A 25,825-nucleotide genomic window follows, 5' to 3' on the forward strand; every position below is an offset into this window, starting at 1 on the left:
CAGTTATACATATATATACATTCTTTTTCATATTCTTTTCCATTACGGTTTATCACAGGATATTGAATATAGTTCCCTGTGCTATACAGTAGGACCTTGTTGTTTATCCATTCTATATATACCGGTTTACATCTGCTAATCCCAAAATCCCAATCCAACCCTCTCCTTTCCCCCTTCCCCTTGGCAACCACCAGTCTATTCTCATGTCCCTGATTATGTTTCTGTTTCATAGATAGGTTCATTTGTGTCATTTTAGAGTCCACCAAAACCTATAACTCTTTATCCAACCTCATCTTGTTTACCTTTGTGCAACACTGAAAATCACACATCTCTCCTCCTGTTTGACACTCTCTTAACTTTCCTGATTCTCCTTTTACATGATTTATTGCAACTTCTTCTGTCTTTCTGAGTCCCAGTCTCCACCCACTCAAGCTGGCTACTTCCTATGATTCTGTTCCCAGCCCTCTTTTTTATATTTTTTGTCTGGCTGGCCATGCATCAGAATCACCTCTCGACACCCACCCCCATCCCATAACACTGTGTGTATGGAATATAATTTTCTGAAATGTCCCTTTATATCTCAGTGTCTATTTCTAAAAACAAGAACATTCTCTTATAGAGCCACAATTATCGAAATATAAAAATTAACATTAACAATACTATTACCTAACTTAAAGACTTGGTTCAGATTTTGCCAGTTGTTCCACTAATGCCCCTTATAACAAAGGGAAAAAAAACAAAACAATTTTTGTGGTCTAGGAATTCAGTCTAGGATCACAAGTTGCATTTTACTCTAATTTTCTGCAGTCTCTTTTAACTTGGAGCAGTTCTTCACTCTTTCTTTGTTTTTCATGACCTTGACATTTTTGAAGTGTACAGGCCAGTTATTTTGGGTTCCTCTGATGTTTCCTAATGATTAGATTTAGATTATATATTTTTGGCAGAAATACCACAGAAACGATGTTATGCCCTATTTAATGTCTCATGTCAGGGGCACAAGATAACTTGTGCTATTGTTTGTGGTCACTTAGTGAGGTGTCTGTCATATTTCTGCACTGTAAAATTATTCTTTTCCTCTTATAACTAATAACTATTTTGTTATAGCAAACAAAGGTAGAAAGGTAGAAGCCTAAAATGAAAGGTAGAAACCTAAAATGAACCCATGTGGTATTGGATTGGGATTGGAGATATCAGTATGAACTCATGGTTTTTATATCTATATAGGTATAGATTCTATCTTTATCTATCTATCTATCTATCTATCTATCTATCTATCTATCTATCCATCTACCCATCCTCCTAGCTCTATCCATTTTGAGGATAAAGAAGAAATGATAACGGTAACAATGAGCACAATTACTATCATATCTTGTTTTCTAAACACCATTCTTCAACAAAAATCAATCAAATCTTCCTTGCTGGGGTAGGAAAAGAACAAGATAAGCCTGGAACAGCTTGTTTTGCCAGAAAATAAGGAAGTGAGCAATGAATGATGGAGATATGTCAAAAGGACTCAAGAACCAGCTTGAAGGGCTAACTTCCCAATGAACATAAAAATAAATGGTAGTAACAGAATAAAATAAGAATCTATGAGTCCATACTCAAATAAATAAGAAGGGGAAATTATTTTTTAGAATAGAATTCCAAAAAATAAATGTAAAAGGAATGATTGAATGAAAACCATCTTTTGTCAGCTACTATAGTAATGGTTGTTTGAGGGAAGAATCATCCATGGATTCTTTTCGCTTTAATATTATATTTGCTCTTCCTGATTCTTCCCCACCCTGTCACTCAATCCACAACTTTCAGCACAAAATTAGGTCAAATCTGTTCTTAAGCTGGCCTTCCCTCTGCCCATCCTGCCACGTGCCTGAGCATCTAAGATCAGGAAATACCCTGCTTTCCCAGTATTGGATTAATATCTTACCCCACCTGTATAGATTCTTCAGACTTTCTAAGGAAACACTTAGCTTATTTCATATCAGTTTATATCAAGATGAGAGCTAGAGAAATTCCTCAGAAACATCTTTCCCTGTCAGCTCATGTGAGTGCATTTTTTTTTTTTTTTTTTTTTTTTTTGTGGTACTGCGGGCCTCTCACTGTTGTGGTCTCTCCCGTTGCGGAGCACAGGCTCCGGACGCGCAGACTCAGTGGCCATGGCTCACGGGCCCAGCCGCTCCGCGGCAAGTGGGATCTTCCCTGACCGGGGCTCGAAACCCTTGTCCCCTGCATCAGCAGGCGGACTCTCAACCACTGCGCCACCAGGGAAGCCCGTGAGTGCATTTTTAAAATTGCTGTTGGTAAAATCCAGGTAGGTAAGAAGGGGTTATCTGTCTGGGAAACAGGTAAAAGGGAATCTGTTGGGGGTTAATAAGACTTTGGGGCCTCCTCTTATATCATAGGATAGATTGGTAGATAATTTCTTCTTCTGCCTTGGAGAAAAGTGTTGAGAATTAGCGTTAAGTTGATGGTCATGCACAGCCTTTAGGTTTTTTTGTTTTGTTTGTTTTGCTGTTTACTTCTTCCCCCCTTGGTTTGTAATTCAGAAGAGATTTGAGGTAAGTGGGTATTATCTACTACTCCCAAATTTGCTACTATATTATAATAAAAGCAAGTTTCTGACTAACTACTGCTGCTCACAGAAACATTTATTAAGTAAACACTAGCAAGCAAGCAAAAAAAAGTTTATATAGCTTGTTTTAGAACTTGTTAGGAAGTCCCAGTTCTATTACCTTGCATAAAGGTTACTTCAAGGCAGACAGGGCAACATTCAGAGGATGAATTCTGTTACCCTTTTCACAACTATCAGGCAACTCCAAATCCTTTTAAACTAACAGATAGATTCAGGGCCATTTAGAGATCAAAGGTCAAGTTCATCTCCATGGGAAGAGCCTTTCTGGATTCTTCTATTCTGTTCACACTAGAGGGGAGAGTGTCTCTAAAGTATGTTTGCTATTCCACATATTCTTGACCATTTTTAATTTTACCTATGAGATCCCATTTCTAACTTCTTCACAGTAATTAGTAAGCCACTAGTTTCACCAATTAAAATACTAGCTAACATTTGTTATACTGACGATCAAAGTCTTAGGTGTTAATATGGATAATGAAGTACTTATACTGCCATGAAAATAGGGAGAATGGAAGTGGTGGTTGCTTCTGGAGTGTCACCTTTCCGATAAGATATGGGCTGAATGTGGAGTCTTGTTTAGGGCAACCTACTGCCCCTACAGTTAAAAACTGAACTAACAGCATGCACACAATATCACACGGTCCATGCTGAAGTCTTAAAAAGTAAATTATAGAAGCTGCAGTGGAATTGGGGGAGGAGGAGATGGTCTAAGCACCAGGACATACCCAGGAATTCCAGTTCCAAGAGGTTCTCGATGAAAACAAAGTCCGTGATCAAATGCATTGGGAAAACACTACATTCTATAGCGCCATTTTGGAAACTAAAAAATGCACGTTAGCTATTTAGAGGTCTATGTCCTGCAATAAAGGAACCTGCTTAGCTTTGACCCTGCATTTCCCAAGCTTAGTTGACCACAGAGTCCTTTTTTTTCACCTCACTCTTGAAATTAATTTTCCTTCGGCCGTACTTTAAAAATCACTTCTTTAGAAATTATAGAAGAAGCTTTCTTAACCAACATCCACTTAACTGACACTCAGCATTCCCTTCCTAAAGTTTGAGATTGACAGTCTTTTCTCTAACATGCTCTTCTATCACTTGAGTTGTATGCTTACAAAGAGTCAATTGAGTTGTTTCCAAAACCTGTTTATTCCATTTGTACTTGTAATTAAAATTGCATAACTTAATTAAATATTACATAATCCTTGACTTGTGAGTGCAAATATAAGGAGTTATTGTTTCTTTGAAAAATAAATTGAATGCGTTGGAAAGACACAAAGCATTCAATTTATTTGCTGAAAGTGTTGTTAAATTAAATGAGAGCAGGGAAACTATCAAAGATTTGGGAAAAAATAAAGTATTTCATGTGTAGATTGCTTTGCAGGTTTCTTTTATGTTGTTAATGCAATTTAAAGAAACTACAATGTATCATTACTCAAGAAAGATTAACTGTATAACTTGAATTAGTGGATTCATTCTGAAAACCTTACATTTAAACAAAATATCTAAGGTACATATATATCAATTTTTATTATTTCCTGCTTTTCCTGAATTTTTTATTAAGTGACTAATTACAGGCCCTGTGGGTGTCAGATAAAAGGGCTCGTGTTCTAGTGAGAGAGGATTGAAGAGGAGACTTCACAAAGGGAAGTGTATATATTCTCTGTGGTATGTTTTTAAATATTCAACACAGATTTTGTCCATGTCTCTTGAGCCAGGATCAGTTGTCTTTAGAACCCTTGCCCCCCTTGCCTTGCTGCCTTCATGCTTTTGGCTTTATTATAAATCCATGGAATAGCTTAGTGCCCATGATGCCGTTAAACTTCTAAATTTTCTCTGAGAGGAGTCCATACATATACACATATGCATCCTTCTGAGTCCAGTCCTCTGTTTTTGATTTTGTGGATGGGAACAAATTTTATTTATTACTAATGTACTCTTTCTATATTATTTTGTAGTAAAAGTTCTTGAAGAATGTGTAGTAAATAACATTTGATTTCTATCTGGGTTCTCTTATGCCATGGCTGCCTATGATTTAAGGTTAATGTTATGTTTGCTATTTAAGAATTTTGGGGCTCTGTACGTGTATGTGCTGTGTAAACAAAACAACTGTTTTATTGTGGACCAAGTTTTTCTTTTGAAATGAATAATACAACAATCATTTCTCATGTTTATTTAAGACTGTATTTGTACAGAGATCTGTAGTTTATAAAAGCAGCAAAACAGGGAAATGCTTTTGATATGTTCAGAACAGAACAAGAAGAGAAAATATTGCCTAATCCTTTCATTAAAAAAAAATGGGACACAGAAAAATTTGGAATTCACTCAATTTTTATCTTTATTATTTTCACAAATACCAGAAGCAGAGCTATAAGATAGCAATTTGTCAAGCTGCATATTAAGCTGGTATTTGAATATGAAAAGGATATTTCCATCCAGTGCAATATCGCTTTTTTGAAACATTGAAAGCCCTTCTATTAAGGCAGTAACTGAAAGAATGCTTTAAAAAACTCCAGTGTGCTTCATTTTGACAGATCCTTTGTACATTTTTTGGAGGGTAAGCTGGTCAGGATGTAGTGGGACAAAGGGGGAAGGTGGAATTGAATAGGTGCAAAGGCATAGCTTTTCACTCTCAAGACAGGACTAGTTGGCATGAATGTTTTTGGGATCTGCTTGTAGTTGTTTTAGATTCAACATGAAAAAATTATTCTAAATTCTAGTGACCTATCTGCCCATACTTTATGCTAAGCAGCATGTATTATTTGCTATCGATGCCCATAGACATTTTAGGGAGCTTTCTTGATGGTATGTTGAAATCTTATTCCTCTAGTCAGTGAAGTAACTTTCTATTTTCCCCTTGTGGAATCGATACATAATTACTTCAGAGGATTTGTTTATTATAGCAGTGATGGAATCTTTTCTTGTTTCTTGGTATACCTACATGGACTGTTTTGTTTATTTTCTAAGTCTCATGAAGGAGGGATGACCTCTATTTTTGTGCTATTGAATTGAATTGTTGAATTCAATTGAATTGTTAAATTTTTTTTTTTTTTTTTTGCTGTGCGCGGGCCTCTCACTGTTGTGGCCTCTCCCGTTGTGGAGCACAGGCTCCGGACGCACAAGCCCAGCGGCCATGGCTCACGGGCCCAGCCGCTCCGCGGCATGTGGGATCCTCCCGGACCGTGGCATGAACTCGTGTCCCCTGCATCGGCAGGCGGACTCCCAACCACTGCGCCACCAGGGAAGCCCTCAATTGAATTCTTAAACCTTTTTCTTGGGGGGCTTTCATGTTTCTGATCATTTTGTCATGGTTACCTGATTATTTTTTGCTTCTTTAGGGTCAATTTACAGGATTACAATACAGCACTTTCAGAGTGCTATATTGTGGGAGCTTTTATTATGTTAGGAAAAGTAGATTATTTTAAATATGCAATCACATCACTCATTCAGTTAACATCTATGGGTCAGATAACTGCTAAGAACTAGAGATATTAAGATAAATGAGAGAATTTTCTGAAAGTTTGCTCAACTTTTAGTTGCTACTTTCTCGAAAATGTATAGTGTACCATATAAACTTGTGATTGAAATGGAGAACCTAAGTTATTTGCTAGAGTGGGCAAACATATGTCTTTGTCCAAGTGAAAAACATGGGGGTGACATTGAAATTGGAGTTAGGGAGAGGGAATGGATCAGATATGAACATTGTGTCCTAAATAGCACTCAGTATCCAAATCCAAGAGTAATACTTGCAATAATATTTCTTGTGGGTGTACTTACTTTTTTGAATTTTTAAAAGAATTCTATTTATTTACTTTTGGCTGCATTGGGTCTTCGTTGCTCTGTGCAGGCTTTCTCTAGTTGCGGCGAGCAGGGGCTACTCTTCACTGTGGTGCGCAGGCTTCTCTGAGGTGGCTTCTCTTGTTGCGGAGCACAGGCTCTTGGCGCACAGGTTTCAGTAGTTGCAGCATGCAGTCTCAGTAGTTGCGGCACACAGGCTTAGGTGCTCCATGGCATGTGGGATCTTCCCAGAACCAGGGCTCGAACCCGTGTCCCCTGCATTGGCAGGCGAATCCTCAACCACTGTGCCACCAGGGAAGCCCACTTTTTTGAATCATATTTCGTAGTAGAAGTCACAAAACGTGCTGATGTTCCCAGCATTGGGGGCTAGCTGAGGAATTTAGGGACAAATATAGGCAAAATGTGACAGAATTCTTATCAGGTGAGCACAGGGTCACTTGAAAAATTGGCTTTTGGGCTTTGCATTTTAGGCAATCAGCACAGTAGTCCCTTTTAGTGATTATTTCACAGAAGTTAATATTTGCAGCTTTTTCTCTCTTTGAGAATGCAACCATTGTAATACTATCACGTGGTGTTGAGAGCAAAGGAAGTAGGGAAAGGAGGCCTCTTTTCAGCTTTGCCCTAAGGCCTATTGTTGGTCTTCCTTGTCCTGGTGGAGACAGAGGAGATACAGAGAGAAACCTAGTACCCGGCAATGGTCCGGCAATGGTGCAGTACATCCGGGCTACAGCTCTCTGGGGGTGGAATTTTAGCTTCTGACAAGGACCTGAGGAGGTTTATGAGCCTTCCTATGAACTATTTTCTCTTCCCAACTTCTGAAAGGCTGTCCCCGTTCAGGCCCAAGAAGAATGAGGTAAATGTTGCACAGCTTTCTATTCTGCAGGCTCCATGAGGAGTGGTGAGAAAACATGTCCCCATAGGTTTTAGGTTATCTACGCAGTAAATAGGACAATGAAAAGACAATAGGCAAATTATAAGGACTGTTTAAAAACCTGGTTAGTATGGGGTTGGGGAATTATGTCTCTTGCCTAACTTGCTCCCAGTTTGAAATCTTCTTAGTACACTTCGAAAGCTCCTCTGTGGCTGACAGCAGTGTTAGTCGGAGATCTCTTAATCCCCATATAGATCAGCATCTCTGTAAAATAAATCACTTGACTTTTTTTTCTGCCTAAGGGGATGGCTTAGGAGACTAACCCTTAGATCTGAAATGTCTGCAGACTGCTTCTCTACTTGACAATTTGAATTGTACTTAGCTTTGCTGGTCTTTTAAGCTTTTCAAAGGAAATAGATTTACCACTGAAATGCAAATATAATCATTGTTATTTTCTTGTCTTGTGGAGTATGTTTTCACTGAAATAAGTAGGTAATGTACTGTTTTCAAAGTCCCAACCACAGTGTTTTGTTTTTTTTTTTTTACATTCAGTAATTCATGTATTCTTTCTAGGCAATTATAGAATTTTTCAGTCAGTCAGTAATTTACTAAGCATATATTGTGCTTTCAGCACTTTGCAAGGAACGCGGGCATAACAAAAGAAATCTGAGGCACAGTTAATGTTTCTTTGTAGGGTATAGTATTTGTAGAGAAATGAAGTCAAGTCAGAGGAAACAAAGGACAAGAATTAAATGTTCAACTGAGTAGTACTCACCATAGGAACCACATGTAAGTAAATACTGAATATGGATGAATGAATGAATAAATGAATGAATAAAAGTGTTCATTCAAGGAAGAAATCATTATGGACTCCATGTGTCATGGAGTAGATGGGATATGAGCAGAGCCACAAAGGATGAATAGGATTTGGCAAGTAGAGAGAAGTAGAGGAAAAATGTTCCAGATAAAGGGAGCAAAGGTAAAAAGGTGAAGGTGAGCATGCTATGTTTGGGACCCTGAGAGAAGAGACCAGGTTGACCAGAGAACAGGCTTAGTATGCAGGAGGAAAGAAAAAATAAATTTGGGCACCCCCCCCCCTTCTTTGATAAGTGAATCTCAATTTTGTGCCTGTCCTCAAATGATGGGTCATGAGTGGTCTAATCCACTCATGACAATTCTATTTCCTACTGTCCCAGCCTCCTTTGCAGGTAGAAGAGCCCTATGACCTCATTCTGGCCAAGCTGAAGACAGTTGATGGCATTTATGGAAAAGTTTTTTTTTTAATATGATAGCATGTTTATGATAACATGCAGGAACTTCCTTTTCCCCTCTTTCCTGCCTCGAATGAAGATGTAAAGTCTAGAGCCATATGGCAACTTTGCTACCACAAAGAAAAGGCTAAGAGTGTTGTCTCTGACACCACCAAACTGCTATATCTATACCAAGAGATGCCTGCTTCCTGACTTCCTGCTATGTGAGAAAAATCAACCTCTGTTTATGTTATATGTGTTGTATAACACTCCAAGTCATGGTTTTTTTAAGTTATTTGCAGTGTTTTAACATTATTTTAAGAAGCCTAATCTGTAATAGTGGGCAAGGTGAATTGGAAGGGGGTGAAAATTGAGGTGGTTGTCATAGCAACATGGGGCTGGGATGAAGAAGCTCTGGACAAGACTTATGGCAAGGGGAATAGGAGGGAGGCAGACATCTCTGAGAAGAAGCCACATAACTTCAGAGTTTCTAAACAGGAAAATTAGTGGGATAGCCATACTGCTTTGACAATATGCAAATATCATAAAAATGAATTCACTTTTAAGGCATGTTGAGTTTTGGATGGTGATGGGACATCCAGGTGGAAATGTTCTGTAAACAGTTTAGAAATAGAGCATTTGAATTCAAGGGAGTCTATAGGGTGCCTATGACCTTGGATGTGGACAGAGAGAAAAGCATTAGACAATATCTCCAATTATGAGTTGAGAGGAAGCACAGAGGTCAGTAGTACAAACATGGAGACAGAGAAAGGAGATAATACAGGGTTTGAAGATTAAATATGGTGCAATGCCATCAAAGCAAAGGGCACATAGAAAGGTCAAGAAAGATGAGGACTGAGGAGAGAAGTGAATCTGGTAAAAGCAGGACACCAATCATTTCCAAGAGAGGAGTTTCTGCAGACTTGAGAGCCATGTATCAGCTGCCCAGATCTGAGAAGAAGATGGGGTAGTAAGTGGGAAGGGAAGGGAGTAGAAATGGAAGGCGGTAAAGGAAGAGCATGCATTGAAGGAGTTGGAGATTGAGAAGTGCTGATTCTTAGCACTTAGACTTAGCAAAAGATGGTTTCAAAAAGGTTGAAAACCAAGAAGGAAGTAGTTAGGGGAAAGGTCCAAACACACAGCAAAGTAAGGCTATCGGTGATGTTGGAGAAAGATTTTCTTTTTAGGGAGGTTCAGATGCTCCTCTGAAGTTGGATACAAGGACGACAAAGGAAACTAGTAGCTGGAAGCAAACATACTTGGGTGTGTCTGTCTCCACGGGGTAGGTGAAGTCAGGTGTTAGCAGCTGGGGTGGTGGTGGGGGGAAGTGACAAGGGAGCCTTGGGAGAAATTAACTCTGGAGCAGCTATTGTGAGGATGGGTGTTAATGAGGCATCTGTGCAAAGATCACCTGGCCTAACCTAGGTGAGATGGCAACAGTCCTTGTCAAGGGCAAGGCTGCGTGATTTTGTGTCTTCCTCAGGCAGGTCCTTAGCAGAGAACCAGCAACTGAGAAGGAGACCCAGCATCAGGTGAAGATTTCATGGGGAGTAGCAAAGGTGAGAGAGTGTAGAACAATATTCCTGGGGAGGGAAGAGGATGAGAAGTCTAGTGTTCAGGAAGCAGGAAGACCGTCCAGAGGACAGAGAACAGATCTGGAAGGTGTGGTGGGGGAAGTGGCAGAGAAATGGGTTCTGACCTGAGAAGAATAAATGCAGGTCTTGGATGGAGCAGGACCTTCAGATGGAGAGGCCCAGGCATTGCCCGTTAGTACTTGGACACAGTGGCTTGTTATAAACAGAGACTTCCAAAAAAAAATTTTTTTTTTGGGCAAAAAAACACTTGGGTGAAATTACATGCCATTTACTCAAAGTATACTGGTGTATTATTTACTTAGAAATACAATTTAGGCTGAGTACAAGTTAGTCACATATCTAATAAGCTTCATGTCACTTTGGTAAGACTTCCTAAATATGAAATAAAAAGCATTGAAGTGCCAGTTCTGGCAGTATTTTACCCTTCCACGCATTCAGCTATAGGCTTGCTGGACTCAGCCTTGGGTTTCTGACAGTGTGGCTGAAACCTGCCATCCATTCACAGTGGCTTCTCCTAGTAATCTCTGTGAAGGACAATATTTTTAAAAGTCCTTAAAAAGCACATTAATGAGCTAGCAGATGGCGTTTTGCATGAGACCCTAACTGGTCCACACTGTAATTGAACTATATAAGGAACTTTGCTCTCAGCTCAGGAGGAATCCTGTGAAACTCAAGTTTATATTAACTTCTGAAGGGGTCGTTTCTGTATATTGGGACTGATTTTCATATATGTGTTATAGCAGCAGTTTTATTGTATAAAAACTATGTATAAATAATAAGGGATAAAAGTGATGCAAATTGTGAGGACCTTAGTAGGTCTTTACACTCTTATTTTCTTCTGATTTGTAAAAGTGAGGCATATAATGGCAGAAAATTTGAAAAATAGAGAAAAGGAGAAAAGAAGTAAAAATTGCTCCAACTTCCTGCAGAATACCACTATTTGCTTATTTTTTGGTGGGTTTATTTTTTTTTTTGAAACTGGAATCATATTAAACATACCTTTGTTTCCTACTTCAGTAGGTCAATTCACTTCTAATTGTAGTTTCATTTTCTGAAAACTGTCTAAAGTCAGCAAGAAAGGGTTAAGGAGGTAGCACACAACATAAGAGTTAGCAGAAAGCTTAATTTCTGTGGGAAGTAGAAAGGCTGGCTAATTTGCTACCTCCACTAACTTTCTACTCAGAAAAATGTGGTTGCATTGAGTATAGTCCGCATTGCCTGTGATCTTTAGATGATATGCTTTAACTCTATTAAGATTTATACTAAATTCTTTTTAAGATTAACTCTAAGTATAGGTAAAATTTAGTTTTCTACCTTGGTTTTAATTGTTTACTTACAGCGCAAAATGTAGGAGTTAATTTTGGGTGATAAGTCCTTTCATGTTGTCAGATTATTTTCCTTTAACATTTATGTATGGTTTTTTGCATTATGCTTTCTAGTGGAAATCAAATGTCCATTAGAGTGAATCAACTGACTATTCAAGTCAGATTTTCTTTAATTTTCCAGCGTTTATTGAGCTTTATTTAATACTCTAGTTTTTTGAGGGTTATGAATCTTAGGAATGTAGAGGATATGAAACATTGCATTATTTTAGGTGGAAAGTTAAACCATTTGTAATTTGGATATGTTGTCCTAATTTTTATTACATAGGATACTTTCACTGTTTTTTTAACTGTGAAAATATTTGATGTGTCAGTTCATTTTGCTTTATAGAATTTCCATTTTGAAATTGAGGACAAAAGGAATAATTATTTTGCATTGACTTATATTTAATACAAGAACTTGAGAAGTAACTAGGAGTGGGAGAGAAGGGGGAAGATATTCATGGATATGCATTCTGGAGTAAAGAATTTTAATTGCCAGTAATCAATGGGGCTGCCAAGGACTCAACTGTTAATTTTTTTTTTTTTACATCTTTATTGGAGTATAATTGCTTTACAATGGTGTGTTTGTTTCTGCTTTATAACAAAGTGAATCAGTTATACATATACATATGTTCCCATATCTCTTCCCTCTTACGTCTCCCTCCTTCCCACCCTCCCTATCCCACCCCTACAGGTGGTCACAAAGTACCGAGCTGATCTCTCTGTGCTATGCGGCTGCTTCCCACTAGCGATCTACCTTACGTTTGGTAGTGTATATATGTCCATGCCTCTCTCTCGCTTTGTCACAGCTTACCCTTCGCCCTGCCCATATCCTCAAGTCCATTCTCTAGTAGGTCTGTGTCTTTATTCCTGTCTTACCCCTAGGTACTTCATGACATTTTTTTTTCTTAGATTCCATATATATGTGTTAGCATACGGTATTTGTCTTTCTCTTTCTGACTTAGTTCTCTCTGTATGACAGACTCTAGGTCTATCCACCTCATTACAAATAGCTCAGTTTCGTTTCTTTTTATGGCTGAGTAATATTCCATTGTATATATGTGCCACGTCTTCTTTATCCATTCATCCGATGATGGACACTTAGGTTGTTTCCATCTCCGGGCTATTGTAAATAGAGCTGCAATGAAAATTGAGGTACATGACTCTTTTTGAATTATGGTTTCCTCAGGGTATATGCCCAGTAGTGGGATTGCTGGGTCATATGGTAGTTCTATTTGTAGTTTTTTAAGGAACCTCCATACTGTTCTCCAATTGTTTAGCCTCCATGTGTTTGTATTTTTTACAGATCTTTTCCTATAATTGATATCTAGTTTCATAGTGTTGTGATCGGAAAAGATACTTGAAACAGTTTCAATTTCCCCAAATTTACCAAGGCTTGATTTGTGACCCAAGATATGATCTATCCTGGAGAATGTTCCATGAGCACTTGAGAAAAATGTGTATTCTGTTGTTTTTGGAAGGTTCATAGTTCCTGTTGTTTTTGGTGTCTGTCCCCAGTGGCTAAGGTTGGTTCAGTGGGTTGTGTAGGCTTCCTGGTGGAGGGGACTAGTGCCTGTGTTCTGGTGGATGAGCCTGGATCTTGTCTTTCTGGTGAGAACACCTACTGAACGCTGGCAGAAAACCTCAGACCTCCCAAAAGGCAAGAAACCCACCCCGCGTACCTGGGTAGGGCAAAAGAAAAAAGAAAAAACAGAGACAAAAGGATAGGGACAGGACCTGCACCAGTGGGAGGGAGCTGTGAAGGAGGAAAGGTTTCCACACACTAGGAAGCCCCTTCGCAGGCGGAGACTGCGGGTGGCGCAGGGGGACAGCTTCGAAGCTGCGAAGGAGAGCACAGCAACAGGGGAGCAGAGGGCAAAGCAGGGAGATTCCCGCACAGAGGATTGGTGTCGGACCGGCACTCACCAGCTCGAGAAGCTTGTCTGCTCACCGCCGGGGCGGGCAAGGCTGGGAGCTGAGGCTCGGCTTCGGTTGGAGCGCCAGGAGAGGACTGGGGGTGGCAGCGTGAACACAGCCTGCAGGGGGGTAGTGCGCCATGGCTGGCCGGGAGGGAGTCCGGGGAAAAGTCTGGAGCTGCTGAAGAGGCAAGAGACTTTTTCTTCCCTCTTTGTTTCCTGGTGCCCGAGGAGCCGGGATTAAGAGTGCTGCTTAAAGAAGCTCCAGAGACGGGCGCGAGCCGTGGCTAAAAGCGCGGATCCCAGAGACGGGCATAAGATGCTAAGGCTGTTGCTGCCACCACCAAGAAGCCTGTGTGCGGGCACAGGTCACTATCCACACCCCCGTTCCGGGGAGCCTGTGCAGCCTACCACTGCCAGGGTCCCGGGATCCAGGGACAACTCACCCGGGAGAACGCACAGCGAACCTCACGCTGGTGCAACGTCACGCCGGCCTCTGCCACCGCAGGCTTGCCCCGCCCTCTGTGCCCCTCCCTCCTCACAGCCTGAGTGACCAAGAGCCTCCGAATCAGCGGCTCCTTTAACGCCTTCCTGGCTGAGCGAAGAACAGACGCCTTCCGGTGACCTACACGCAGAGGCGGGGCCAAATCCAAAGCTAATCCCTTCTTTTTTTCTTTCTTTCTTTCCTTCTTTCTTTCTTTCTACTTCTACTAATTCTTTCTTTCTACTTTTTCTCCCTTTTATTCTGAGCCGTGTGGATGAAAGGCTCTTGGTGCTATAGCCAGGAGTCAGTGCTGTGCCTCTGAGGTGGGAGAGCCAACTTCAGGACACTGGTCCACAAGAGACCTCCCAGCTCCACATAATATCAAACAGCAAAATTCTCCCAGAGATCGCCATCTCAACACCAGCACCCAGCTTCACTCAAGGACCAGCAAGCTAGAGTGATGGACATCCTATGCCAAACAACTAGCAAGACAGGAACACAACCCCACCCATTAGCAGAGAGGCTGCCTAAAATCATAAGTCCACAGACACCCCAAAATACACCACCAGGCATGGACCTTCTGTAGGAGTTTTTCCACGTGTAGAGATTTATTTCTGGTGTATCTGTGGGGAGGAAGGTGATCTCCGCATCTTACTTTTCTGCCATCTTCCCGGAAGCCCTCAACTGTTAATTTTTAATGCATAGGCATTTGCTTAAGAACTGATTTGTCTGGACTTAAATGAAACATAAAAACAAATGAAAACTGTCAGTAATAGTACATAAGTGCCTCATTGAGTTTAGCTGCAGTTATCTCTGGAATAAAATACTCAGGGATGAGGTGGGATGTAAAGGGGCAGAAAAATCTTGGAAGTGAGCCCTGCCAGGGCACAGGTGTACCACTTAATTTGATAGAGATCTTCACTGAGGTATATATATCTTACCACTCTTAATTTCAATTTAATTAGCAATCAAAAACTTGTGGAGTTGAGTTTGAATTACAGTGTTGACTGGTGGAGTTCTAATATACCATTTGTCTTTTTTGATGTTTTCACAGTTTAAGTTTGAGGTTGACAAACTATGGCCTGTAGGCCTAGTATAACCTGTCCCGTTTTTATAAATAAAGTTTTATTGGGACACAGCTACATTCATTTATTTACGTATTATTTATGGCTGCTTTCACACTACAATGGCAGAGTTAAGTAGTTTCAACAGAAGCTATATGGACCAAAAGCTTAAAATATTGACTAGCTTTTTACTGAAAAAGTTTGTCAGCTCCTAGTTTAAGTCAAACTAGGGCCTTCCCTTCTAGTATTCTTTAAACCTGATAGCATACAATTTCTTTACATGTCAATATAGAATCAAATTACCAAGATGCTAAGGGAGACAGAAAAGAAGTGAAAAACGTGTTCACTTCCTTGCAGAATTCTTCAGACAAGACATATGTAAATGAAATAACCAGAGAAAAATATAACACTTTATAATCAAGGACTAATTGTGTGATAGTAGCAAAAAAAAATCTCCTATATTCTGTATCATAAATGTATATGAATTGAAAGTTATTTCAATCTGGTCAGAGCCAGAGTTCTCAAAAGTGCAGTGTGAGGACACTAATATATGAGATACTTTTTTGACTTTATAACTTAGAAATGGGAGCGCCAGCTTTTTGCCACACAGTTATATGGTGAGATGTAGATTATCCAGAGTTCTTAAGGAGTCTGGGGCTTTTCCAGAAATCGTAGAGTCAGAAAGTATGCTGAACTAGGCTTTGTTGCTTATAGGCTAAGAAAGAGGCAGTTACTTTAGGATAGTTCTGTGATCCATGTATAGGGATGCCCCCACGACTGCTTCTGCAGAAACTAATTTTAATAACACAGGTGGGGAGCCTTGGGCTCAAAACATAGTGAATCTCTATCTTCAAGGACTACATGGAGTTGAGAGAAATAACCTGGCACACAACTGAACGTATGTAGGGAGAAGGGTGAACTTGGAAGGGGCACTAGAAGCAATTATAAAGTGATGTGAAACTACGTGCACACATGAGCAACACAACATGTTGTGTCTCTAATTTGTTTCATTTGCATTTAGTCTTATACCTTGACTTTCTTGTGTTATAAAAAAATCAGGTCCTAACTTTAAACAGTGGGGTGTTTCTTCTCTATATTGAAATGGCTGTTACAGGGCATGGAGATGGAATTCAGAGAATGGAGTGCCCATTCACTTTGCATAAGTCTTCCATGTGCATGTTGGCAGATTAAGAACCTTGTAGAGTAGAATCATTTCATCACACTGTACCAAATACCAAATGCCATAAGAATCAAAAGAAAGGAGAGGTCAGTGTGGTGGCCTGGATTAGCTGGGAAAAAGTTCGTGGAGAATATTGCATTTAATCTCAGTTTCTGAGAAGAGTATGAATTTGGTTTGATAGAGGAACAAGATGGTGACTTTAGGAGTTGAACAAGCATGGTTCCTGTGGAAGAAGAGCTTGGATGGAGTGAATGGTTTATGTCTAGAGTTAGAACACTAGCTGAGTAGCAAGAAGCGTGGGGAGAGGGAGCAGGTGGGTGGTGGCAGAACATAAAGGAACTAAGGTGCCATTTTGGTCAGCCTGGTTTCTGTGATTCCATTCCATTACAGGGTTGAGTGTTTAGTGCTCAGAAGAATTACCTGAAGTAAAGCAGGGAGCTCAAGGGGTATGAGCACATCTGCATGGTTTGGGAGTCACCGGGATTGTTTCGTCTGCTCCTACTTGTGACTGATGACAGATCACATTCCTGGAGGGAAGGAACATCAAGTGCCTCAAATACAGCAGCGTAAATCTTTTCTCTTAACCAACAGCCCCTGAAGCTTTCTGGCTCTCTCCTCTAAACCTTTTATAGAAGAATATCTGATGTAAATAGTAAATAAATAAAATTACCTCCTGATTTTATTTCACTATAGAGCTAGTGGGGAATCCTTTGGAGAGCAGTCATAGAGCAAAAGAGAGAAAGCAAAGATAGGACCCTTTCTCTCATTTCCCCAAATGGACTCTCCTGATGAGTGTTGCCTTTTAAAGAAAAGTGGATGGCACAGGAAGCCTTTGAATGCAGTTTAACCATAAATTCCCCTAAGGGGGAGGGGGTGCTGTCCAATAGCCCGGGACGTGGCAGTAGAGCTGGCAGAGGCTGCAGAAGCAGCAGGGGCTTACAGGTCCAGAATCTCCAGCTCATTAGGATTGCCATAAATCACAGCATCTTTCACGCCTTTTGAGTGAAACTTGGCACCTCCAGTTTACTACTGTGTGGTGGTCATACCGTCCCTGACTTCAACATTATTAATAGATGGCACCTTCCATTGAACAATGAAAGTGGGTGGGCCTGTGCCAGTAATGATGGACTGGGAGCCTGAAAGATTCTGCTGAGAAGAGAGTAAGAGGGTGCCAAGAAAACCTGTCTTTTTATAACTGAAGACTGGCAGATATGAAGAGTTGCTGGGCACATCTATCACCCACAGTGTCACTGCATCCTGGAAGAGCTTGTATGAAAACTGTGAGGACGACTTTGACAAGGATGAATACCCCAGCACCTGGATGAGTGTGGGCCTCACAGGCTGGGCTGGTTAGGGAGGGGTGAGGAGGTGAGGGTTGTGATTTGAAACTTGCCTCCTGTTGTGTTCAGTCTGATATGGAAGGTGTTCTGGCTCACCCTTGCCTGGTAAGGCTGTGGAAATGGCTTCAAGGCCTGTTTTTTTTCTTCTTCTTCTTTCTTCATGGTTATTATTGTATGTAGAGAATGGTAGGTGAGATGTGGAAGAAATAAGAGACTTGAGGTAAACAGACTTTACCAGAAAAGTAAAAAATAACTCTTTCCATTATCCAATAACATGACTAATATGTAGATGCTTAAAGATCCTTTATCTCTCTTGCATCCCTGGGAAGTGGTGGGTTGTAGGGAGTGGCTGGGGGGAGAAGAAAGAAAAGAAAAAAAGGTATCTTTAAGTGTATAAAAGGAATATCCAGCAAAGGTACTATTTTGGGAAACTTGGGAGTAATAAAAAGAAAAGAAGAAAACACTTAATAGAACGCTTTTAGTTTAAAGCAGACTGTTAAAAGATTGTTTTGTCTGATGTGTGCTGTGAGAAGGTTTTAAAATATAAGTCTCATAACATTCCTTTGACTTAGATGGTGGTATTTAAATTAAGACTTACATATGTCAGGTATCATTCATTTGGCAATTTGGCTGATATGAAATGATCTGGAATTAAAAATTCCTCTCTGGCCTTCTTCACCCCCAAAAGTCTCTGTCTTATACTATTTTGATCTCCTTGCCTCTTCTTTTCTAATTCTTCCTTTATTTTCTCTCATATGCTAAAGAACATCTGGAAACTCTCTTTAGAGGCTTCTAGAATCCTAGATGAAGCAGTTTGTTACCCAGTCAACACCTTTGTGGGCTATTTTTGATTTTCTAAAATTGGTTTTCTTCAAGTAGTTACATTTGAAAGTGCTATGCAGTGTAATTGTTTGAAGGGGAAACATTTCAACCACAATGTAGAGAGTGGAAAGTAAGCTAAGTGAGTTCTGTCTCTTTCAAGTTCACATTGCTGGAGTTTCCTGGCTTGAACACAAAATGCAATCAATTTGAGGGATCAGGGATGACAAGAAAGCTCTGAACAATGAACAAAGTCATTGGAAAGGGGACTGAGAAATGGACGACAAGAGGAGCAAACACACCGTTATTCCATATCGATGGAGACATTAAACATTCAGTGGGTCTTAAAAAATAAACTTTTTATTTTGCAATAATTTTTATAGAAAAATTGTAAAGATAGTATAGGTAGAGCCTGTATACACTTTACCCTGCTCTTGCTAATGTTAACATAGTTTTACATTTTTAATGCTTATGAGTCTATGGTTTATAGATGTTACTACTTTCTTAATTAGAAAAACTTAGAAATAATGAATTTATTCTAATGTTAAGAAAACTTAACATTCTTGTTTACACTTTGAGACTATACCCTATTATGGTGTAAATATTATAGCTGAAGAGTTACTGGCAAGAGAAAGCGGTGAAGCAGGGGAAACAAAAAGGAGTTTAGAGTTGGAGAGATCAAGGTTCAAATCTTGGCTGCACCATTTGACCCCAGGTATGTTACTTATCCTCTTGAGACTTAATTTCCTACAATGTAGAATGACAGTATCAGTTATTTATTGTGGGAACTAAATATAATAGAGTATATTTAGCTTATGAGCTGGTTCTTGGCCTTTTTGCTACCAGATTTGTTCCTTGTTTCCCCTTCTTTGTATGGCAGAGGGTTCAACCCCTGCTGCCTATTTCCCAGCTCCAATTCTGGCCAATGGGAGGCACTGTTAGGAGATGGGTGAGATTCTGCAGCTATGTTGTGTTTGCTTTGTGGCTCCAGCTTCTGCAAAACAGGCTCGCTGTGGTTCTAGCTTCTTCCATGACTCTGGCCCTTGGTACTGGTAACACCACTTCCTCCTTTTGTGGGAATGTAGTAACTACCTACTGTGCTAATCTCTGGGTTACCTCCTTGTTTGCTCTTGGTTTCTCAACTCTTCCAGCACTTGTATATATGAGGCCCTGTGTTAAATTCCCTCTCTCTTGAACACTTGGAGTGGTTTCTTTTTCCCTCAATGGACCTTGATTGATTCAATCCATTTCGGTAACCTAACTGTGAGCTACAGGGAGCTTCAATTAAGCTGAAGAGGCAAAGATCAGGAGAAATCAGGCAGTTAGGCTAATGGTAACTGTCACTGATGGAGGTAGGCCTATGGAAGGGAAGTTGGCTTTGGGGTAAAAGCTATGGGTTTGGTGTAGAGCATGTCAAAGAAGAAACTTCATAATTTTACTGTCTCTGCACACTTTGCCTTTCCCACTGAAGTGTACTGAAGCTTCAGGAGTGTGAGGGAGAAAGGCTAAGGGGAGAAGCTCAGAGGGAAGAGAGGAAGGCTGTGTGTGGCCCAGAAGGGAAGGCACTCTGGCGCCTCGCTCAGCCTGGAACCTATCCCTCTGACTCCATTGACTCCAGCCCTGTCACTGTAACCTCTCTGGGGAGTAGAAGGGGAGGCTGGCTGCTCAGAACCCATTCTTTGCCCGTTGGGAAGCAGCTCTTCACCAGAGGGACTGAGATGAGCCAGCTGTTCCTCTTGCCAGTGTAGCATTTGCGAGAAGAGTGCTGTGGGAGGAGATAAAAATTGACTTCCAAATGGCCTGCAGGAATTGAGAGACATTTTTGGGACCAGCTTTTAGGTCCAGACTTAATAAACAAAACAGCAGATACTTGAAGTTTTAACTTCCTCATGGGTTAAGATAGTTCATGGTGGGGATGGTCACCATTGCTACAGCAGGCTGGAATCCACTTCCTTGGTGTGCCAGGGCATTATGGAAGATGATCTCTGAGGGACAGAAATGAGTTCGCGTCTTCAGGAACAATGTCTGGATATGTTCAGAAATGACCTGAGATGGAAAACAAACATAAAATCATTCTGGCAAATCAGAGACAGCACATTATATGGCATTCATGTTGTGTTTTATATGTGTGTGCTGGGAAAGAGAAGAATCATCTAATAAATGAGGACAAACAAGAAGCCCTTCCCAAACTCTCTTCCCAGATACTTTTCAGTCACGTTGTGCAGGTCGAAGGTTCTGGGAAGAAACAGCTAGTGCTCTGACCTGCCTTCTCCAACTATAATGTCTCCTGTTTTATAGGAACTTGGGACTGAAAAATGCACAAACCAATGAATTTAAACTCTTAAACTCATAACATTCACAAACCTCAAGGACTACTAATTGAAGCCTTTCTCTCTCTCTTTTTCTCTCTCCTGGTGCGTGTGTGTGTGTAAGTGAGAGAGAGAGATTCCAGTTGTCCTTGGAGTGTCACGTTATATCTCACTTCCACATAACCTCCAGTTAATTAAATAATTGATTCAATTGAACTGAATGTTAAATACATCAATATTCTATAGTTTCCCAAATGAACCTTTTGTTTTCTATGGTCTTTTTCAATTCTGAGTGAAAGATTTGGCTGGAGAAAACCGTTCATAGTATGTCCTCTAAAACCATAGTGAGATGAGCATGGTTTTCCTTGGATTGATGCTTGTATTAATAAAGCTTTTTATTCACAACCACCTAAATAATACAAAAGTAATATCAACTGCTGACCTCAGGGAACAAGCAGACTTTTTGATAAGGGTTGTATAGCCACTTTTACATCTCTTCCTTTCCTTTTTAATAAATGATGAAAGCTCCAGTGTTGTCACACGATCACATTTATTCATAGTGATAAGAATGAAGCTAATCCTTGTTTCATCGCTCTGATCAGCAGTCACACAAACACAATGGAACCCGACATGCTGGCAGCCTCTGCTCGTTACAGCTTTCCAACCAACCTCCAAGCGCGTGGCTGGAAGTCAAATGGGATGGGCTGGTTCCAAGTAGGAAAGAAAAATAATTGGCTTTGGAGAGAAAGGGATTATTAAAATTTCCATATGAAATTTCCACCACTTCTTAGCTTCATATGGAGTGGTAGTTACACTGAGATGCCTCTCCTGCAGTCTTGAAATGAAAAGCATTCAAAGAAATGGAGAAAATTATTACAGACAACACCACTTCAAAAGCATTTCCCTGTCTTCATGTTGTTTATCTCATTATTAATTACCTGCTAACTAAAAACAAAATAACTAGAAAAATTCTAGCAACAAATGTTTTCATCAGAGAAGTCTTTTCGTTAAGGCAGTTCTTCCTGTCCTTACAATATCAAAGTGTTTTCCCACCCCAAAGGGATTGATTAGTTTTTAAAATTTCTGTAGACATCAGGGACAAAGTGTAATACTTTGTATGAAACATCATAGTGGACAAAGGCAACTTTTCTGGCCATCTGGTTTTTAGAGACAAACACTTTGGAGTCCTACAGACCCAGCCTTAAATGCTCAATAGTCTCTCCTTGGCCTAGGCTTGAATCTTCAGTCATCTTTTCTATGTGATCTTGGACAGGTAACTTCATCTCTCTAAGCCTCAATTTCTCCACCTGCAAAATAGAGATACGGAAACCTCCACAAAGATCTGTTGTGAGGGAAAAAGAAAGTGATAGTGTGTAAAGAGCTTACATGACAGAGAGCCTGGCACACAGTAAGATTCAAACCTTAGAAGCTTTTTTTTTTTTTGCGGTACGCAGGCCTCTCACTGTTGTGGCCTCTCTCGTTGCGGAGCACAGGCTCCAGATGCACAGGCTCAGCGGCCATAGCCCATGGGCCCAGCCGCTCCGCGACACGTGGGATCTTCCCGGACCGGGGCACGAACCTGTGTCCCCTTCATCGCAGGAGGACTCTCAACCACTGTGCCACCAGGGAAGCCCTGTTTTTTTAAGTTATTGTGCTGTCTGTTTGCTTTTGTGACTATTAGCATTTGACAGTCTGCTTACTGCATTGCTAAATGTTGTCAAAATAGAGTAGCCCCTGAGAGATGGCTGAGGCCTCACAGATTAGATAGAATCATGGAAGTGTTGGGTGTTGCTGACTCTCATTTGGACTTGAGGATACTGCATTCAGCCCTTGTATGGCTTTAGCAGCAATGGCAAAAAAATAAGCTCAATTTCATTCTTTGCTACCCAAAATCCTTGATTTTGGCTTTTTGAATGAAAATAGATTTTATGCTTGAGGATATAACAAACTTGGAGCTGCTGAGGGAGACTGCACCTGGCTTCTCTGGGTGTCCTGGTGAAAACCGAGGGCACTTTGCCTTTCATTATATTTTTAATAATACTTAGCGAGTAGCAGAATTAAACTTGCAAGTCATTCTAATGACTGCTTTTCTTAATGGAGATGAGCCTCTTTATCTCTTACTGGTTAATACCTTGTGGTTCTAAATTAGGATGCTTGATGTGATTGTATTCCTCCCAAACATTAAGAACTCATTTTACAATGGAGAGGCTCGTAATGCAAACAGTCAGGGGAGCAAGGTGTTCTAGGCTTTTGATGGCCTTAGGTTAAGGGACAGAACGAGCTGATTGGGATATGGCTGGAATGTGCTTTGTAGTGTGGGGAGAGGAGGGGAGGGAACTGTCATTTATTTACTGAGTACTAGAAGCTTTGTATACATAATTTCATTTCATCCTCTCAGTGCATCTTTAAGGCAGGTATTATCATGCCCAGTTTAGACTCAGAGAGATGATTTGTCCAGGATTACACAGTGAATGGAAAGCAATATTAGAAGGAGAAGAAAATACCAGTTCTGGTTATACAGTGTATTCTGTGAAAATCCAGTAAGATATATATTTAGAATTCATGCACTTTTCTGTGTATATGCTATACTTCAATAAAAGTTACTTATCAAAGCAAATAGGTCTGCCTGGCTCAAAGTCTATGCCCTTCTCTCTCTATTGTGCTGCCTCCTAAGAAGCATATGATGGATGGAACTCCACGGAATTTCCTCCGTCAGTCACAGCTGGTTGTAGCCAGTAATAGTGCTACTCCTATTAACCAGACCTGGCTTTGAAAGACTTGGGTATTTCCAAGGAAAGATACACTCAGTGGAGTGCAGTTTCCAAAAACTGAGGGTGTATATTTGCATATGAAGAGAATTCTGAAATGTTGTTCTGAAAATGCATTGAGCTTGTTGCAGAGTTGTTCATAATCATGAAAAATCAAGGAGAAAAAACACTGAAATACCCATCAAAGAAGAATTTAAGTAAATACGGTTTATAAAACTGCTTATTTTGAATGATTCATATGTTGTGGAGTGAAAAATGGTTATGGAACCACATATATAGTAGGATCATATTTTTGTAATTTTTTTGTTTATATAACATATGTTTGCATAAATGTCTGGAAAGATATTTGCTAAAATATTAAGAGTAGCATCTCTGCAATTTGTGATATTGGTTGAATTCTACTTTTTTCTATGTCTTTCCATATTGTTTGACATTGTTTTTCTATAATTCTATTAACAGAAATTTTGTTTTAATATTTAATAAAAGAATGCCTTTAAGCAAAGGCAGCATCCTGAATTAAGTATATCCCTTCTCAAGTTGTCTACTGTGAAGGAGGAAATACTCATTTTATCGTATGAGTTCTGACACATTAAAACAATATAATATAACCTCATAGTCAAACCACAAGGGAGCATTCAGGAGTAAAAAGAATCATTTTGTAAGCTCAAACACATTCAGTTACCAAACTGGCCTCTTTAAGCATTTAAGAAAATTATTTTAGGGAAATAGTTTAAAATATTAAAATATTTTAATTATATTCTGTATAAGCAGATGTTCTACATCTCTGTACCGGGTATCATAGCAACCTGAAAACTGGTTGTTTTACTACCCAACTATATTTCTTGTATGGCTCATTTTAAAAAGTTCTCCATCCTCTTTAGATTTTAGTATAGTGATTGAGACATATGATTGCTTTATTTTATTTTGTTTTATTCCATTTTATTTCATTCTAGTGACTTTCTTCCTTAAATCAGGCTAACTAAAGACAGAATTGAAATCATACAGATTACATATTCATGCAAAAACAGTTAATAGAGCAGGATATGGCTTTCTTTTTTTGTCTTTTTCTTGAAGATTTTCAAGGAGCTAGCATAACAGAATCCTGAGTATACTAGTATATGCTATTTCATTACTTGTAGCCTCCAACACAAATTGTGAGCTCTGGCTAAGTTCCTATAATTTCTACCCCTGAACGATTAGCAGTCTCAACAACATTTTTCCCTTTTGGATTAGCAGCTACCCCAATTTGGAATGCTGTCCCCCACATTTATTGAATTTAGCCAGCTCAAGCCAGAAACCAGCTCAAGCCTCTTGGACACAGCAAGGTCTCTTCTTTGAACACATTAACTATGAAAATGGACAATGTGGTCTGACAAAATTCTCCTTCTGTTGTGAATTGATATGTATGAACAGACTTAGAATGTGTAAAAAGAAAACCAAAGGTTTGTATTTAAGAAATCTCATTTATTAAAAAGAATGTATGAAATTTGTATGGAAACAAAAAAGACCCCGAATAGCCAAAGCAATCTTGAGAAATAAAAACAGAGCTGGAGGAATCAGGCTCCTGGTCTTCAGAATTTTAAAAAGTAAAAATAGAACTACCATACGATCCAGCGATCCCACCACTGGGCATATACCCTGAGAAAACCATAATTCAAAAAGAGTCATGTACCACAATGTTCATTGCAGCTCTATTTACAATAGCCAGGACATGGAAGCAACCTAAGTGTCCATCGACAGATGAATGGATAAAGAAGATGTAGCACATATATACAATGGAATATTACTCATAAAAAGAAATGAAATTGAGTTATTTGTAGTGAGGTGGATGGACCTAGAGTCTGTCATACAGAGTGAAGTAAGTCAGAAAGAGAGAAACAAATACTGTGTGCTATCACATATATATGGAATCTAAAAAAAAAAAAATGGTTTTGAAGAACCTAGGGGCAGGACAGGAATAAAGACTCAGACTTAGAGAATGGACTTGAGGACATGGGGAGGGGGAAGGGTAAGCTGGGACGAAGTGAGAGAGTGGCATGGACTTATATATACTACCAAATGTAAAATAGCTAGTGGGAAGCAGCCGCATAGCACAGGGAGATCAGCTCAGTGCTTTGTGACCACCTAGAGGGGTGGGATAGGGAAGGTGGGAGGGAGACGCAAGAGTGAGTAGATTTGGGGATATACGTATATGTATAGTTGATTCACTTTGTTATAAAGCAGAAACTAATACACCGTTGTAATGCAATTATACTCCAATAAAGGTGTTAAAAAAAAAAAGTACATGGATTAGTCAGTGAGTTGAAGCTGTTTGTGTGCAAGTCACTACAGATGTTAAATTTAGCATATACATATTAATTCCCAAGATTGGAGACTATAGAATATCATAATATTAAACACACTTCGTTGTAATATTAAACACACTTCCACTCAAATAA

The 25,825-nt window shown here is 39.8% G+C and overlaps 1 protein-coding gene across 2 annotated transcripts in view; it reads left to right on the forward strand.

Annotated features, from left to right (window-relative positions):
* PLCL1 (phospholipase C like 1 (inactive)) overlaps positions 1-25,825 on the forward strand; it is a 342,887-nt gene that overhangs the window by 216,681 nt on the left and 100,381 nt on the right. The window contains exon 1 of one of the 2 annotated variants that reach the window (XM_024757363.1): positions 18,988-19,025. The exons of the other annotated variant lie outside the window; for it this stretch is intronic. The gene's annotated coding sequence lies outside the window, so the exon portion shown is untranslated. Of the gene's footprint in view, positions 1-18,987; positions 19,026-25,825 lie in introns of those variants that run through there. 2 annotated transcript variants of the gene reach the window in all.

The sequence above is a fragment of the Neophocaena asiaeorientalis genome, unplaced genomic scaffold (assembly GCF_003031525.2).
Source record: "Neophocaena asiaeorientalis asiaeorientalis breed wild unplaced genomic scaffold, Neophocaena_asiaeorientalis_V1.1 scaffold246, whole genome shotgun sequence".
Lineage (NCBI taxonomy): Eukaryota > Metazoa > Chordata > Mammalia > Artiodactyla > Phocoenidae > Neophocaena > Neophocaena asiaeorientalis.